Source organism: Mobula hypostoma, chromosome 1 (genome assembly GCF_963921235.1).
Source record: "Mobula hypostoma chromosome 1, sMobHyp1.1, whole genome shotgun sequence".
NCBI lineage: Eukaryota > Metazoa > Chordata > Chondrichthyes > Myliobatiformes > Myliobatidae > Mobula > Mobula hypostoma.
Genome location: NC_086097.1, coordinates 16,705,382 through 16,721,568, shown reverse-complemented (window position 1 = coordinate 16,721,568; position 16,187 = coordinate 16,705,382). Strand labels below are relative to the sequence as shown.

Here is a 16,187-nt window from a genome sequence, read left to right as displayed (position 1 = left end):
AATCAATGCATCTGGCAACTGTAAGAGGAGGACCACTCCTGCAGACTAAATGTAGATGCACTGCAAAGCCATTGTTCAATCTGCATTCAGATCCTCCACTGCAGAGGAAGCCACGTTGTGAATGCTGAGTACAATACACCAAGTGCCTGGAAAGACCATTTGAGTCCTACATGTTGGGAAAATGTTACTGTTTCAGTTTGATGACAATTCATGAGAATTGTACACATAGGAAAATAAACAAAAAATTGACTAAGTGCAATGAACCACTTCACTTTTACTAATTAAAATAAATATATTCAAGAAGGGACCTGTCCAGCATTCAAGACTGATAATAATTTGTATGCATTCATTCCATTTATTCAATTATGTAATATAAATTGTTGCTGTTAGGTATGAGCCAAATAACATTTGGTTCACAAGTTCCACTTTAAAAAGTATTCTTAATTCATCTCAAATATATTGAGGTCTGCTTTTGCCATCTCATCAGTCAGAGTTGTCTCCCTCATCCTGATCTAGGTCTTCCAGATTGGGGCACTTATACTGATCTGATCTTTGAGCCATTTGTGCATTCTGAGAAGTGGCTCAAAAGTCTTCCTTTGTCATTGCCAAGAACAGAAGGTTCTTGAAGGAACAAAAAAATCAAATTTGGAAATAAGTTAGGGTTAACTAAAAAGCAACTTCAAGTGAAACCCAGGGTGTCTGATCAATGCTTCCCCTAACTGATTGCTGTACACATATTGTACTTGAAACGTGCAGCTGATCTTATTTCATAGATCCACCAAAGCACACAAAATATTCTTATTAAAATAAGTTATTAAGTGTGATCAAAATAGGTCAACAGGGACTAAATTTAGCAACCCCGTTCGGATGTTAAATTGAAATGATAACTGTAATTAACATTGCTAAACATTAGTTACTGATTATGAAAACTATCCTTGAATTATAGAAGTCAATCAATATACAAGTTATCTCTCTCTCCTCTTTCATCCAATCTCATCCATTTATGGTTTGGCCACTTTATCACCAAATGATCACCGTTCCCCAAACATTGGCAAGGACTTTGTTAATCTGGGCAATGTCTGAGCCAGCATGACTCAGTTGTCACTCTCTTCCAGAGGTTTTTGTGGGCAAATGTAGTGCAAGTGCGAGGGGTTCAGCCCAAGACCCCTACTTGACCCCCTCCACCAAGACCTGAATCCCAGACCCCCTGCTCCATGGCAGCGTGGAGCCCGAGCAGTTCCCAGAGTTAGCCTCTGCTCCTGGTGGGCTCTGCCCAACTTCCGGCAGCGTCCTGCTGATTCTTGCACCCAGCGTCTTCTCAGTAAATCTAAAAGCCAGCTGAATGGGAAGAACAAGATCAGGGCCATCAGCACATTTGCCCTACCAATCATTAGATACCCAGCCACAATAGTGTGCTGGCCAAGGACTGAACTGGAAGCAGCTGACATCAAGACTCAGACGCACACAAACAATAATTTATTAAGTTTCTGAAGTGGGTATATTTAAAAGTAGAGGCAGATAGGTTATTGATTAGAAATGGTTTGAAGGTTATGGGGAGAAGGCAGAAGAATGGGATTGAGAGGAAAAATAAGTAAGCCATGATCAATAAGCAGAGCAAACTCAATGCCACAAATAGCCTAGTTCTGGTCCTATGCCTCACTTTGGTAAAAATATATAAAGTGAAATTGAGTGAACTGGGTTATTCTGAACATGTGGGGTATGCACCTTTGCCCTATGGCCATGCAAATTTCCTCTGGTGCTCTGGTTTTCTCTCATGTTCCAAGGAGGTGCTGGTTAAAGGTTAACCAGCTACTACAAGTTGCCTTTACTCCATGAGACAGTAGGAGAATCAGGGCATGTTAGTTGATGTGTTTCAGAGGATAGGTTCAAGGAAAGTACAGGTAAGTGAGAGAATAGAATTGCTCTTAGAATCAGTACAAGTTCAGTCAGTTGAATGTCCTCCTTATTTTCTTACAATGTGAATGGAGATAAGGAATTAGAAATATAATCTTATTGTATGGCAAAGCAGGCATAAGAGGCCAAGTTACTTATTCCTGCTTCTACTTGTAATGTTCCCATTAAGGGATAACAGAAATAAGAGAACCATTCCAAATTATTGGCATTGAGACAGTAACTGACATAAGGAATAAGGTAAATGATCTTGTAGCACAGTTAGAGATTGGTAGTTATAACATTGAGGGCATCACTGAGTCATGGCTGAAAGAGGATCATAGCTGAGAGTTAACATCCAAGGATACACTTTATATCAAAAGGACAGGCAAGTAGGCAGAGGGAGTGGGGTGGCTCTGATGGTTAAAAAAAATAAATAGAAATCTGTAGAAAGAGATGTACAGCGGAAGATATAGAATCCTAGTGTGTAAAAAGACCTTCAGAACAGTAGCCAGGATGTAGGGTACAAATTAAAATGGACAATAGAAAAAGCATGTAAAAAGGGCAAAGTTACAATAGTCATGGGGGATTTTAATATGCAGGTAGATTGGGAAAATGAGGTTGATATTGGATCCCAAGAGAGATTATTTGTAGAATGCCTACGAGATGGCCTTTTAGAGCAGTTGTGGGTGAGTCCACAAGGAGAAAGGCAATTCTGAATTGGGTAATGAACCAGAATTGATTAGGGAGCTTAAGGTAAAGGTACCCTTAGGAGAGAATGATAATAATATAATAGAATTCACCCTGTAGTTTGACAGAGAAGCTAAAGTCAGATGTATCGGCATTACAGTGGAGTAAAGGGAATTACAGAGGCATGAGAGAAGAGCTAGCCATAATTGATTGGAATGGAACACTAGAAGGAATGATAGCAGAACAGCAATGGCTGGGAGCAATTCAGAAGGCACAACACGGATACATCCCAAAGGCGAGATAGTTTTCTAAAGGGACGATGACACAACCATAGCTGACAATGGAAGTGAAAGACAGCATGAAAGCAAAAGAGAGGGCATGTAATATAGCAAAAATTAGTGGGAAGTTAAAGGATTGGGAAGATTTTAAAAATTAGAGGACAACTAGGAAATCCATAAGGAGATAAAAGGTGAAATATAAAGGTACGCTAGCCAATAATATACAAGAGGATGCCAAAAGTTTTTTTTGAGAAATGTTAGGAGCAAAAGAGAGCCAAGAGTGCATACTGGGTCACAGGAAAATGACACAGGGATGGGAGACAAAAAAAAACACATTGGACAAACTTAAGTATCTTGCACCAGTCTTCACTGTGACAGACAGTAGCGGTATGTCAGAAATTCAAAACTGTAAGGGTACAGGAGTATAGTTGCTGTTATTAAGAAGAACAAGCTTGGGAAGCTGAAAGGTCTGAAGGTAGGCAAGTCACCTGGACTAGATAGACTACACTGCAGGGACCCGAAAGAGGTGGCTGAAGAGATTGTCAAGGCATTAGTAATGATCTTTCTAGAATAACTAGATTCTGGAATGGTTCTTGAGGTCTAGAAAATTGCAAATGTCATTCCACTCTAAGAATCAGAATCAGGTTTAATATCACTGACATAGGTTGTGAAATTTGTTAACTTTATGGCAGCAGTATAATGCAATACATGATAATACAAAAAAAACTGTTTTAGTATATAAATTTAACTATTTTATTTATTTATGTATAAATATAGGTTCAATACCCATTCAGAAATCAGATGGCACAGGGGAAGAAGCTATTCCTGCCTTGTTGAGTGTGTGCCTTCTGGCTTCTGTACTTCCTCATGGTAACAATGAGAAATGATGTCCTAGGTGGTGGGGTTTCTTAATGATGGACGCCGCCTTTTTGAGGCACTGCACCTTGAAGATGTCTAAGATACTATGCAGGCTAGTGCCCATGATGGAGCTGACTAATTTTTCAACGCCCTGTAGTTTGCTTCGATCCAGTGCAGTACCAGCAAACCCCCCCACCCCAATACCAGACAGTGATGCAGCCAATTAGAATGCTTCCTACGGTACATCTGTGGAAATTTACAAGTGTTTGAGGTGACATACTAAATCTCCTCAAACTCCTAATGAAATATAACTGCAGTGTTGTTTTCTATATAGTTGTATCGATAGGTTGGGACCAGGTTAGGTCCTTAAAGATATTGGCACTCGGGAATTTAAAATTGCTCACCCTCTCCACTTCTGATCCCTCTATGAGGACTGGTGTGTGTTCCCTTCTCTTACCCTTTCTGAAGTCCACAATCAGCTCTTTGGTTTTACTGACATTGTGTGCAAGGTTATTGCTGCGATACCACTCAACTAGCTGGTACATCTCACTTCTGTACGCCCTCTTGCCATCATCTGAAATTCTGCCAACAATGGTGGTATCATCAGCAAATTTATAGATGACATTTGAACTGTGCCTAGCCATACAGTCATGGGCATAGAGAGAACAGAGCAGTGGGCTACACAGATGTCCCTGAGGTGCACTAGCGTTGACTGTCAGCGAGATGGAGGTGTTATTTCAGAATACAGAAGGACTTAAACAGATTAGGAGAATTAGTAAATAAGTGGCAGGTGGAGTATAGTGTAGGGAAGTACCGCATATAGTCATGCACTTGGTAGAAGGAATAAAAGCATATTCCTTCTAAACAAGGAGGTACAAAGGGACTTGGGAGTCTGTGTGCAGGATTCCATAAGTTAAAACTTGCAGGTAGAGTAGGTAGAAAGGAAGGAAAATGCAATGTTAGTATTTATCTTGAGAGGATGAGTACACAAAAGCATGGATGTAATGCTAAGACCTTAAAAGGCATTCAACAGACCCCACTTGCAGTACTGTGAGCAGTTTAGGGCCCTTTATCAGAGAAACAATGTGCTGGCATTGGAAAGGGCCCAGAGAAGGTTTACAAAGAATGATTGCTGAAGTTTATAAGAATGAGAGGGGATCTCATTGAAATCTATCAAAAATTGAAAGGTCTGGATAGAGTTGATGTTGAAAGGATGTTTCCAGTAGTGGGTAGTCTAGGGCTAAATGGCACAGCCTCAGAATAGAGGGACATCCATTTAGAATATGCATGAGGAGGAATTTCTTCAGCCAGAGGGTAGCGAATCTGTGGAATTCTTTGCTACAGAGAGTCATGGAGGCCAAGTCATATGTTATATTTAAAGTGGAGGTTGATAGGTCCTTCATTAGTCAGGGCGTCAAGGGTTATGAGAAGATGATAGAGAAGCAAAAGTTGATAATGGAATGCTAAAGCCTAATTCTGCTCAAGTCATGTGGTCTCAAATTGATGAGTCAAGTTTGATTTTTGTGGTTGCTCAGGTAGGAGTTTTTTTGTAACTATTGCCTATCCAAGCAAGATTCAAGATTATTTATCACATGTACATCAAAGCATACACAGTAAATCGCTTAGTTTATGTTAACAACCAACACACCAATGGTGCACTGGAGACAGCTCACAATTCCCATATCTTTTTCATCCATGAAGGAATATTCATGCATTTAGTATCTGCGTTTTTAAATATTAAGAAACATCTCATGGCGGATAGTTAGTAAAGAAAAATATTTCTAGGAGATATCAACTAGATTGTGCAGAATTATTAATTATTAAATGGATCCTTAATGCAGGACTAGTTTACTGTACTTTTTTCAGAGCTTCTTTGTTTACATGATATCTGAATTATTAAATGCTGCTAAAATAAGACTAATGACAACTCCGAATGAAGGTGGACTCCAAATTCCCAGCAGCCAATTGTGACACAAATGAGAAGAACACTTGAAAAGCTGATCCTCCTCTTCTTCATACATTGCCTTCAAAACTAAAAGAAATCGGATAAAAAGAACATCACAACAGTTCCCGCGAATAATCACAGAACGACTATAAACAACAAAACACTTTCTACTTTGCATCAACGACTACACCTTACTCTCAGGACACTTTCCCAGGAGCCTAATGTCTTTAGCAAGGCTGTGCAAGGAGTCTGATGTTAAACCCTGCCCACCCCCACAAGTGCTTCTACAGTTATGAAATAAGGATCTCATTACCCCACACATGAAGAACTGTCTATGAGAGATGGTGCAAGCTGAATGGGAGCCAGTGGCAGGCTGTGCCACTGAGATGCAGGGTTTAGAATGCTGGTAGGGTGAACACAGACCTTTCCTGGGGACTTAAAAATGACTGGTATAACAAATTGCCCAGATCCCACAATCTCTCTCATCACCTTTTGGATGTAACACCATCTAGTAGGTTCAGCTCTCCTAATTTTTTGCACAGCTCCCCACACCCCAGAGGTTCCTCTCTGATAATAAGCTCAACAGCCAGAAGTTACAGCAGTGATTCAAGCCAGATTCCTGGTACAGCCATGCATAGTGCTCAAACTGTGCACGTCTTCAAAATGGCATGTGCTCATGAGCTTTTGGACCCTGGGACTAAATATGCCATAATGAATCAGCACTTTGAGGAGCAGAGCTAAGTGGGGTAACTGGGCACTTAAAAGTACTTCATTGGCTGAAAGTATTTCCTGAAAACAATACGGAAAAAACTATATTAATGCAAGATCATTTTCTTTATTAAAGGACACTTTGAAAGAAGTAAAAAGCTTATCATCTTACTACTATCATTTTTATAATTGTGAGCACAATATAGCTGCAGCTTTCCAACAGCCTGCAGCTTAACCCTGTTTCGTAGATCACCCATAGACAATTAGGACAGCACATTCTATTCTGTAATTTATCTATAAGAAGCTGGTGACACAGAGTCAAACAAAAGATGTAAATCTATTGAACAATTTCATTTTTCTCGAGAAAAACATGCATGCGTCAAGTGCTATCAACTGTATCACGACAAGCTACCTGTACATTCTTTCGAACTCAAATGAGTTTTCAAAATTCAGGCAAGCAGAAGCCAGGGGCATCTCTGAAGTAGTAAAACAAAATGTATTGTGGTATATCCACCAAATGCTACGATGGATTCCTGCCAGTCAACTAAAATGGCCACAGCTGGTTGCCTGATAAAACTTGGCTGCCTGCCTTCGTCTCTTAGTTGCATCACTAGTGACCTTGGAAAACTGCCACTGCACCTATCCCAAGGTACACTGCTCACTTTCCATTAACTGACCAGAACCACTACAAAATTAAAACGCTTTCTTTGACCTTACTTTTCAAATGAGAAATTGCATTCTTAAACACTTTATAATCACCCAATGGGAGTGACAGTGTCTCACTCACAACCACATTTTAGTATCTCCCATAGCCAACAGATACTGGAAGTGTAGCAGATTAAATTTATCTGGGATGTAATCTGCTGCAGTAATAATATTCAGATGCCTCAAAAAACTCTGAACTGCATAAGGTACCGATAATGAATAGAGCAGCAGAAATTTAAACTGAATGAGGAACTTTTGTTTCATTTTGAATTTTAATATATTAATATGTTTCCATGGCACTGCACAAAAGTAAACAAAGCAAAAATGATGATACTAAGCATGCAGTAGAGTTGGTTCAAAAGAATATTAAGATAAAGCTGAAAGGCATAGGGATAGGAATTACAGAACCTGATAACTGGGCAGCTTAAAGCATTGTTCCCAATGGCAAAGGTACAGGAATTCTGGGTCCACACAGAAGATACCCTCACCAGTGACATTTCATCTCTGTCAAGGAATGAACCAAGTTTCTCCCTCCCCACCCCCAGTCAATTTTGATTTGACTACTTTTAGATTTTACATTCAATTCTGGAGCATTAATCTTATTCTTTTTCTTTGTCTACATATTTCATTTGATATTCAGCCCTCTTTCTGAGAATTTATTTCCCCTTACTAGAAGGGTTACATTAAATTCTGGTTAGATCCTATCTGAAACAGAACTTTCATTTCTGTGCTGCACCTCAGGAAGACAAAACTGACTTAGACAGAGTACTGAATGTAATTTTACCATCATAATAATGGAATAGATTGCAAGAACAGACAGCATGATGGTAGTTTATATCCCTGGGCTATCAAAGGATAAAGTGTGATCTATTTGTCATGACAAAAGAAATATGAAAATTGGAGCTGAGGTTTTAAGGACAGTATTAGGAACCTTTTTTTCATCCAAGTGGCAGTGAAACCTTCCCTCCAATGCTCCTGAAGCTATGTCAGAACTGCTGAAATCCCCCAATCCCCCATCATTTTGTGATTGTTGCTCAAGATATCCAGCACCTGTATCTTTTGTGTTGGTGAACACAGCTTATCTACAGATCAGCCATGAACAGCAGAAAAATGAAAATATTAATTTTAACAATGGAGATGCAGAAGACAAAAATAGTTTTATTGCACAATCACTTCTCTTACTACAGCAAACAGCAACAATGATCTCTCTCTATCAAGATTGCTCAAAAGTCTATTTCTGTATTTTAAAAAATGATAACACATCAAGATAAACCAATTCATTGAAGCATTCAAGCCTATGCCAGCTACTAGGAGACAAATCCAGAATACCTGTGCTTCTACTTCCTGCAAATTACTCTTTCTTGAGTATTTATTCATTACTCTTGATTGATTCTGTTTACAGCAATTCAGCAGGCAGAGTTTCAGATCACGATTAGCCTGTAAATAAAAACTCTATTCCTCACATCCACCTTTATCATTCATTCAATTTTTAAAATGTGTTTCTCTTTATTAACCCCATCTAAACCAGTCATGGTTAAGTGCATCTCTTTCAACACCTCTCTCAACCTTCCTTAATTCAACACTGATTTTATTAGACCCAATTGTTGAAATCTTTCTTTCCTTGAATCATTCCAGTCAATCTTTTCTGGATGCTCAGATCTTTACATCCTTCTAAATTTAAGGATCCAAAAACTGGATACAACTCTCCAGATGTAATCTCTGCTCACCATGTAACTCTACTACTTTTTTGTTCTTTAAGCCTTTAGGTATGAATCCCAGGGTCTCATATACTTTACTACCTTTCTCTTAACTTGCCCTGTCATTTTCAAAGACAAGTCCCTCTGATCTTGAACATCCTTTAGAACAATTACTTTTTGTTAATTTTTCGTTCAAAATGCATGCTTTCTTACATAATTTATGTTTACTTCATGTTTTCTTGTTAATGTTGTGTCTCTGTCTGATTTTCGGCTTAAGATAACACTACTGGAGGACAGCAACAGCTTACCAGCACTTCGAAGGCAAGAAATTTGACTAAAACATTATTAATAATATCTTTTCAGAGGTAAATTATGGTAAACCATTTCTGCAAACAATGAAAAAGCCAGTAAAGGTGAAGTGAATTTGAGGGAGGAGAAAAGGGGTGCGTTGCAAAATTGATGCAGATGGAGCTGGAGTGCGCACTTCAGAGAGGAGGAGTTGAGGCAAAGGAATTTCGATGCCCATCCAGCTAACCCAGGTGCAAGGTTGGATCACACTAAGCACCGAGTGGCTTGGAGAAGTTAAGAATGGTGTAGTCTTGGCCCAGAGCGTTTTGCTGCAACAGGGCCTGGATCCCAATGTAAGGTATGATCCGCTGTTTGGACAATTTAAACACTGGCTCAGATAGACTGGAAAGGCAGGGTGTCAGGACCAGAGGCATGCCAATTTTGCACTGAGGCTGTGAGACAGCGCTGGCCGCCGGGCTTCATGTCTGTGAGCTTCGTGGTGATCTGCCCCGCAAATATGAAGAACTGAAATTGAGACTTTGGGCCTACTCCAGGTATTCAGATCTAAGGATTTTGGTTCCGATTGCTGTTGCTCACTTCCACTGTTCGTATGATTTGCGTTTTATTTTCTGTTTCTCTGTACATTGGGTGTTGGTCTTATTTTTAAAATTGGGTTCTTTCCGGTTTCTTGATTTGTAGCTGCCTGTAAGCAGACAAATCTCAAGATTGTATAATTTATACATGCTTTGACATTAAATGTATTTTGAATCTTGAATCTAATGCTGTGTGCCTGTGATGCTGCTGCAAGTTTTTTCAATGCACCTGCATATCACAATAAACTCATCCTCTTGCTCTTTCTGCCAAAGTGCATCACTTCACACTTTCCTATATGAAATTTCATCTGCCATTTATCTACCCATTCAGCCAGCCTTTGTCTTCTTGCAATCAACTCCATTTTCTGGCTTCTCACCTTCTCTCACAGCAGTACTATATTTAGAAATTCAGCTGTTTATCAGGATAACGTCAATAACCCACAATAATAATATCAAGATATTGAATTTAAATGTTGAGGAACTGTTAATCTCAGCAGTGAAGAAATCCCAAAAAAAGAAATTTAAACATTTGGAACTACGTATAAAAAGAACGTATACAAATCAGCCAATCACGTTGGCGCATAGCCAAGTGGTTAAGGCCTTGGTCTAGTGATCTGAAGGTTGCCAGTTTGAGCCTCAGCTGAGGCAGCGTGTTGTGTCCTTGAGCAAGGCACTTAACCACACAGTGCTCTGCGATGATACCAATGCCAAGCTGTATTGGCCCCAGTGCCCTTCCCTTGGATAACATCGATGGCATGGACAGAGGAGACTTGCAGCATGGGCAACTGCCAGTCTTCCATACAACCTTGCCCAGCCCTACACCCTGGAAACCTTCCAAGGTGCAAATCGATGGTCTCATGAGACTAATGGATGCCTATACAAAGAACATAGAACAGTGCAGAACAGGAACAAGCACTTTGGTCTTTTTGGCAACAAATTTTACAACATACACTCAGTGGCTACTTTATTAGGTATACCAGAATACTCGCTTGTCAATGCAAATACCAAATCAGCCAATCATGTGGCAGAAACACAATGCATAAAAGCATGCAGATGTGTTCAAGTTGTTGTTCAGACCAAACATCAGAATGGGGAGAAAATGTGATCCAAATGACTTCGACTGTGGAATGATTATCAGTGCCAGACAGAATATCTCAGAAGCTGCTAATTTCTGGGATTTTCACACACAACAGTCTGCAGGGTTACAGAGAAGGGTATGAAAAACAAGAAACACCTTGCTATTGAGAGTGGTCAGAGGAGAATGCCCAGACTGGTTAAAGTTGACAGTAACTCAAATACACGTTATGACAGTGATGTGCAGAAGAGCATTTCTGAATGTACAACACAGTGAACCTTGAAGTGGGTGGGTAACAGCAGCAGATGACCACGCCTGGTTCCACTCCTATACTCCTGTTGTTTACGTTCTAATACCATCTGTCTGCACAGGCCCTTATCCCTCCATTTCCTGCCTGGTAACTTGCCTGACTAGATGCCTCTTAAAAGTTGCTATCATGCTACTTCCCTGGCAGCACCTCCCAGTTTGTGTCAAAAAACTTGCCTCGTAAATGTCCTTTAAACTTTCCCCCTCTACCTTAAAGCTAAGCCCTTTAGTATTTGATAAATCCAAAAAGAAACTTGAATTGTTATTGTAGTTTTATTAATAACTACAGTCACAATGCCAAAGCTGAATTTGTAAAGAAATTTGGGCATGGATAAACTACAGGAGCTTTGTCTGATTCATGATCCCAGCTCTATTAACACTAAGTGCTACAAACAATACACAAATCTTGATCTCACTTCTGTCAGGAGCAACATTCTGATGTTAAGCTACAAGATAGTTATACACAACTGTGACCCATTGAGGTCCAAGTCCAACCACCTGTGTCAAAATGGTATGTTTCTGGAGTCACTTCAATTTCAAGAAAGCAAACTGTCAGCATGACAACATGCCTTGATAAGATGGTGGTAGACATCAAACCCAAAAAAGAAAAATACAAGTTGCCAGAAGATATTTCACTAAGCTGTCAAACAAACTTCATACAGGGGTTCACACCAGCTCTAGACACTGGACTAAACATCTGAGATTATCAAGTTCTCAATATCAGTCTTTGAAATGTTCCAATGGCATTTTGAATTTAGATTCAGTGTCAAAACTGAAAATGTTTTGCAGTATTCAAATCCTATTTTAGAAGTGCCATAGATAATTATTGATAACCATATAGTAAACTCATTGTTTCATATAAAAAGCAGTATTTTCTGGATGTTACTCCTGCTCAATAAAAAAAGGTGCAAGTGGAACAGCCATTGTGTGAGGCTGGCATTATTAGAGTGGTCTGGCTTTGGCTCAGCAGGCTTGGGAGAGAACAGGTTGAAGCTCCAAGTTTCTAGTAAGTTTTTTTTCTGTCAATACAGAGCAAGTGCACTGAGAATGGATCTGGAGGTAGAACCATGTTCTTAGTGTGAGGTATGGGATCTCTGGGAGACTTCCAAGTTTCCCTAACAACTGTGTCTGCACAAAGAGCACTGAACTGCAGAAAAATGAGGAGTTGATAGATAGGAGCTACAAGAAGGTAGTCACCCCTAAGCTGCAGGAAGCAAATCCCTGGATGACTGTCAGAAGAGAGAAAGGGAATAGACAGTGCAGAGTACCCCTGTGGCTGTTCCCCTCAATAATAAGTATATCGCTTTGGATACTGTTGGGGGAAGGAGAACAACCGACCAGGGAGATGCCACAGGACCCAAGTCTGTGGCTCAAAAGGGAAGGGGGAGAAGAGGAGTGCAGTAGAGATAGGGAATTCCATAAATAAAGGAGCAGAAAGCAGATCTGGTGGACATGAAAGAGACATCCGGATGATATGTTTTCTCCCAGGTGCCAGGGCCAAGAATGTTTTGGATCGAGTACACTGCATTCTAAGCATTAAGGATGAGGTTTCAGGGTGGACGAACATGATAAAATAGGCCAAAGTCAACATGGTTTCCTTAAGGGGAAATCTTGCTTGACAAATCTGTTGGAATTCTTTGAAGAAATAACAAGCAGGATAGACAAAGGAGAATCAGTGGATGTTGTGCACTTGGATTTTCAGAAGGCCTTTGACAAGGTGTCGCACATGAAGCTGCTTAACAAAGGCCCACAGTATTACGGGAAAGGTACTAGAATGGACAGAAGATTGTCTAAGTGGCAGGAGGTAAAGAGTGGGAATAAAGGGAGGCTTATCTGGTTGGCTGCCTGTGATTAGTGATGTACCGCAGGCGTCGGTGTTGGGACCACTTCGTTTTGCATTATATGCCAATGATTTGGATGAAGGAATCGATGACTTTGTGGGCAAGTTTGCAGGCGGTACGAAGATAGTTGGAAGGGCAGGTAGTATTGAGGATGCAGGATGCCTACAGAAGGAATTAGCCATATTGGGACTGGGCAAAGTAGCAGATGGAATATAATGTAGGGAAGTGCATAGGCAAGCACTTTGGCAGAAAGAATAAAGGTGTCGACTATTTTGTAGATGGGGAGAAGAGGGAGTTGGCAGTCCTCATGCAGGATTTCCTAAAGGTCAACTTGGGGTTGAGTTGGAAGACAAATACAATGTTAGCATTCATTTCATGAGGACTAGAATACAATTTTTTTTCTTATTTTCCATCTGTTTTTCACCTTAAATGTCTCCCAGAGGGTTCCTGGAAGCAAGTGCGTACCCTGATGCTTAATGCGAAGAAACTTTGAGATGAGTGCAAGCCAATGTTTGACTATTTCACTGGTTAAAGCGCCCATTATTACTGGTTAAAGTGTCAAGGAAGATTAAGACATCAGGGTGAATGGGGATGGCAAGTGAGAGTTCAACACCGACTGCCTTCCTTTTGATCACTACCATGGAGGGGTCTGTGAGCGGCTTATCGCTGTGCAGCTTGCTGTAGCAGGCGGGTAGGCCTCTCTGCCTCGTGTGGTGTCCCTCTCTTTCGATAAATGCCAGTGATATCGGAGGATGGTATTGTTGTTCTGCATTTATGAATTGGACTATTGTGTTATGGACTGCGGAATTTATCAGATTGATTGCTTTTATACTTTTTTTTTGTCACCCATTCCTTTTCAGTTTTATTGTGCGAGGGGAAGTGTTTGAGCGTTGATGTTCTGTTGTGTCCTGTTAGTTCTTTTGTGTGGAGGAGGGGCTGTTTATTGGGAAGGTTAATATTCATGTTCCGTTTTGTGCGGGGGGAGGTAGGTCTTAGAGGCTGATGATTGGGGTGCCATTCTTTTTTATGTGGGGGGGGCAGGTGGATTTGATGCTTCTCTCTGAATGACTTTCATGTTCTTGTTTCATGACTATCTGGAGAAGACAAATTTCAGAGTTGTATATGGATACATGTTTTGATAATAAATTAACCTTTTAACCTTTGAAAAGTGAGGATGCAATGCTGAAGCTTTATAATATATATTAATGACTTAGACGAGGGAATTAAAGGCAGCATCTCCAAGTTTGCGGATGACACGAAGCTGGGCGGCAGTGTTAGCTGTAAGGAGGATGCTAAGAGGATGCAGGATGCCTTGGATAGGTTAGGTGAGTGGGCAAGTTCATGGCAGATGCAATTTAATGTGGATAAATGTGAGGTTATCCACTTTAGTGGCAAAAACAGGAAAACAGATGATCTGAATGGTGGCCGATCAGGAAAAGGGAAGGTGCAACAAGACCTGGGTGTCATTGTACACCAGTCGTTGAAAGTGGGCGTGCAGGTACAGCAGGCCATGAAAAAGGCAAATGGTATGCTGGCATTCATAGCAAGAGGATTCGAGTACAGGAGCAGGGAGGTACTACTGCAGTTGTACAAGGCCTTGGTGAGACCACACCTGGAGTACTGTGTGCAGTTTTGGTCCCCTAATCTGAGGAAAGACATGCTTGCCATAGAGGGAGTACAAAGGAGGTTCACCAGATTGATTCCTGGGTTGGAAGGACTTTCAAATGATGAAAGACTGGATCGACTAGGCTTATACTCTCTGAAATTTAGAAGATTGAGGGGGGATCTTGTTGAAACATATAAAATTCTAAAGGGATTGGACAGGCTAGATGCAGGAAGATTGATCCCGATGTTGGGGAAGTCCAGAATGAGGGGTCACAGTTTAAGGATAAAGGGGAAGCCTTTTAGGACCGAGATGAGGAAAAACTTTTTCACACAGAGAGTGGTGAATCTGTGGAATTCTCTGCCACAGGAAACAATTGAGACCAGTTCATTGGCTATATTTAAGAGGGAGTTAGATATGGCCCTTGTGACTAAAGGGATCAGGGGGTATGGAGAGAAGGCAGATACAGGGTTCTGAGTTGGATGATCATACTGAATGGCGGTGCAGGCTCAAAGGGCCGAATGGCCTACCCCTGCACCTATTTTCTATGTTTCTATAAGGCATTGGTCGGATTGCACTTGCAATAATGTGAGCAGTTTTGTATTGGGGCGCCTTATCCAAGGAAAGATGTAAACAACAGGAATTCTGCAGATGCTGGAAATTCAAGCAACACACATCAAAGTTGCTGGTGAACACAGCAGGCCAGGCAGCATCTCTAGGAAGAGGTGCAGTCGACGTTTCAGGCTGAGACCCTTCGTCAGGACTAACTGAAGGAAGAGTGAGTAAGGGATCCCTTAGTCCTGACGAAGGGTCTCGGCCTGAAACGTCGACTGCACCTCTTCCTAGAGATGCTGCCTGGCCTGCTGCGTTCACCAGCAACTTTGATGTGTGTTCCAGGGAAAGATGTGCTGGCATTGGAGAGAGCCCAGGGGATGTTCACAAGAATGACCCCAGGAATGAAAGGATTAACAAATGAAGACTGTCTGATGGCTCTGTCTGACGGGGTTGAGAGGCATGATGGAATGGCAGAGCAGACTTGATGGGCTGAACGGCCCAATTCTGCTCCCATATCTTAAGGTCTAATTAATGCTCACACTCTTAATTGGATAGGGTCTGTCGGGGGAAAAAAAGCACAAAGAACAAAAGCAGATGCAGGACACATGGCTCCAGGTGCATGCTCAGCCAGTCAATAACAATTGATCCTTTGCTTCATCCATTTCATTGCCTTAAATCCTGAAATTATAAATCTCAACCATGGACATTGGTTTAAAAAATGGCTTATAAATCTTGAGAAATCTCTCCTCACCTCAGTCCTCTCAGAACGCCAAAAAAAATCTCAGAATTAACGTCTCAGGACTGATGGAAGGTCATCAACTAGAAATGTTAACTAAGCTTTTCCTTGCTGATTGTTTTCAGCATTTCCATTCTTATCTCCAATTCCCAGCATGTACAGTTTTTCCCTTATTGCAGTATAACTAAGAACAATGACTTACCTTCAAATAAGATCTTGCATTTAAGATTGTTAGCATTGAACCACTTTTCAATCAGTTTCTCTCCAAGATTCTTCCACCTCAGTTGCCAGGCCAGCACCCAAAATGAAAAGAGCAGGAAAATCAAAATACACCTGTCCGTCTGGCTCCGTGAATGAGCATGTCATGAATAATGAATCACAGGTTTCAGAATGCAGTATAAGCATTGGGATTATCAAAA

At 40.8% G+C, this 16,187-nt stretch overlaps 1 protein-coding gene across 10 annotated transcripts in view; it reads right to left on the bottom strand.

The window, feature by feature from the left end:
* The window catches only part of arel1 (apoptosis resistant E3 ubiquitin protein ligase 1), a 98,835-nt gene extending 82,767 nt beyond the window's left edge, over positions 1–16,068 (bottom strand). For 9 of the 10 annotated variants that reach the window (XR_010017428.1, XM_063043993.1, XM_063043984.1 and 6 more), the window contains exon 1: positions 15,971–16,068. The gene's annotated coding sequence lies outside the window, so the exon portion shown is untranslated. The remainder of the gene's footprint in view (positions 1–15,970) is intronic. The other variant, XM_063044019.1, reaches the window with a different exon arrangement.
* Between the last annotated feature and the right edge of the window lie 119 nt (positions 16,069–16,187).